The sequence below is a fragment of the Galeopterus variegatus genome, unplaced genomic scaffold, assembly GCF_000696425.1.
Source record: "Galeopterus variegatus unplaced genomic scaffold, G_variegatus-3.0.2 Scaffold8297, whole genome shotgun sequence".
In the NCBI taxonomy this organism is placed as follows: Eukaryota; Metazoa; Chordata; class Mammalia; order Dermoptera; family Cynocephalidae; genus Galeopterus; species Galeopterus variegatus.
In genome coordinates this window covers 88,110-90,090 of record NW_007734408.1, presented here as the reverse complement: position 1 = coordinate 90,090, position 1,981 = coordinate 88,110, and the positions used below count along the sequence as shown (strand labels likewise).

The following is a 1,981-nucleotide window of genomic DNA, read 5'->3' as shown; positions in this document are numbered from 1 at the left end:
TGGATTGAGAAGTGTCTGTTGGATGTAGCAACAATGTTGATGACTTTGGTTAGTGAACTGTAATGCAGTGTAATGCAGAAGATAGATTACATTATCTTGAGTGAGTGGGTGGTCAGAAAGTGAAACTATGAGTATAGATAATGTCTTCAAGTGGTTTTGCTGCAAAGGAAATAAAAGCAGTCAGTAATTGGGGTGGGACATGAGGTTAAAGGAAAGTTAAAAAATTTTAATTACATTCTTTTGATTTTCCTTTTAGGAATGTGATTTACCTTTTTAGTATTAAGTCTGTTTTCTTGGCTTCATTTCATCTGAAGTGATGGGTGGGACAAGAATTGAAAATATATAATTGTTTTTGAATTGTGTAGTTAACCCTTTGCATGTGGTAAGAAAATAGCTTTAGTGTTGTAATTAGATTAGATTGTCTCTGTATAATTTTTGAGAGATTCTTTAGATCATGATACTTCATTTTAATTTATTTCATCTTCTGTTTGTTTTTTAGATCATTCATCGAGATATAAAACCCGAGAATATTTTAGTATCCCAGTCAGGAATTACTAAGCTCTGTGATTTTGGTTTTGCACGAACACTAGCAGCTCCTGGGGACATTTATACAGACTATGTGGCCACACGCTGGTATAGAGCTCCAGAATTAGTATTAAAAGATACTTCTTATGGAAAGTATGTATATTTTGGGATCCTACCTGGCCTTTCCTAGGCATCTCTTTTTTCCCTTGGCATATCTGTTATCCCTACTACTGACTCTCTCTACGCTCTGCATCTGGGTTGGGGTTAAAGAAGAGGGGCACTGTATTAGTCCATTTTTGTTCCTTATAACACAATATGTGGAACTGGATAATTTATAAAGAAAAACAACATTTATTGCTTACAGTTTCTGAGGCTGGGAAGTCCAAAGTCCATCTGGTGGTGGTGATAGTGACTCAGGGGGTTTCACATTGCGAGATGGTGGAAGCAGAGCAGAGAGAGAGAGACAGACTCTCCTCTTCTTTTAAAGCCCTCAGAACCATACCCCTGACCACCATTTTTAATCCATTCACTACTGCATGGTCCTACAGTCCAATCACCTCTTCAAGGCTCCACCTTTCAATTACCATAATAGGACTTCTCACCCTCTTAACAGTTACAGTTGGGGCTGAGTTTCTAATACATAAAATGTGGGGGATACAATTCAAGCTTCAATGAGTTTTGGGGGGACATAATTCAATCCAGTACAGGTACCTCTAAAGGTAACAACAGAAAGACTCTATAGGTTCCTATACAGCTGGCTAGGGCTGCTGCTATGTGTACTCTCTGGGGTTGAATGGCCACTGCCTCAGGAGACTTATGCAGACATCCGTCAGGGTGTATCCATGCTTGCTTTAAGCTGTGCCACACCCTTGGCAGAGCTGTCTCTGCTTATCTTTTGCCTCTATGTTCTGCAAAGATTTTAAAATCGTTTACCTGACTCAGCAAGTGTGGTAACAGGTTGAACTGCCAAGTTCCCTCTTTACTGGAAAAATGGCACCGTCATTCAAAGATTGGCCAGTAATATTTCAAAAATTGCATTGGTCTGGGTGCCTCAAAAAGTAGCATGGTCTCAGGCTAATGTGAAAAAGCAATCTAAAAATAAAAAATATGTATATAAATAATCAATCTTGAAGAACATAAAGGGACAAAGGTGTACAGTTTAATACCTTTTTTTTTTTAAGATGACTGATAAGGGGATCTTAACCCTTGACTTGGTGTTGTCAGCACCACGCTCTCCGAAGTGAGCCATGGGCTGGCCCTTAATACCTTATTTAAGAGTGCAGTGTTATAGGCCGGCCCGTGGCTCACTCGGTAGAGTGCGGTGCTGATAACACCAAGGCCACAGGTTCAGATCCTATATAGGGATGGCCGGTTGGCTCACTGGCTGAGCGTGGTGCTGACAACACCAAGCCAAGGGTTGAGATCCCCTTACCGGTCATCTTTATATTAAAAAAAA

The 1,981-nt window shown here is 40.1% G+C and overlaps 1 protein-coding gene across 1 annotated transcript in view; it reads left to right on the top strand.

The window, feature by feature from the left end:
- Positions 1–505: 505 nt before the first annotated feature.
- The window catches only part of CDKL3 (cyclin-dependent kinase-like 3), a gene marked incomplete at its 3' end in the record, with an annotated part of 43,318 nt that continues 41,842 nt past the window's right edge, over positions 506–1,981 (top strand). Inside the window, exon 1 of the mRNA XM_008592761.1 lies at positions 506–678. The remainder of the gene's footprint in view (positions 679–1,981) is intronic.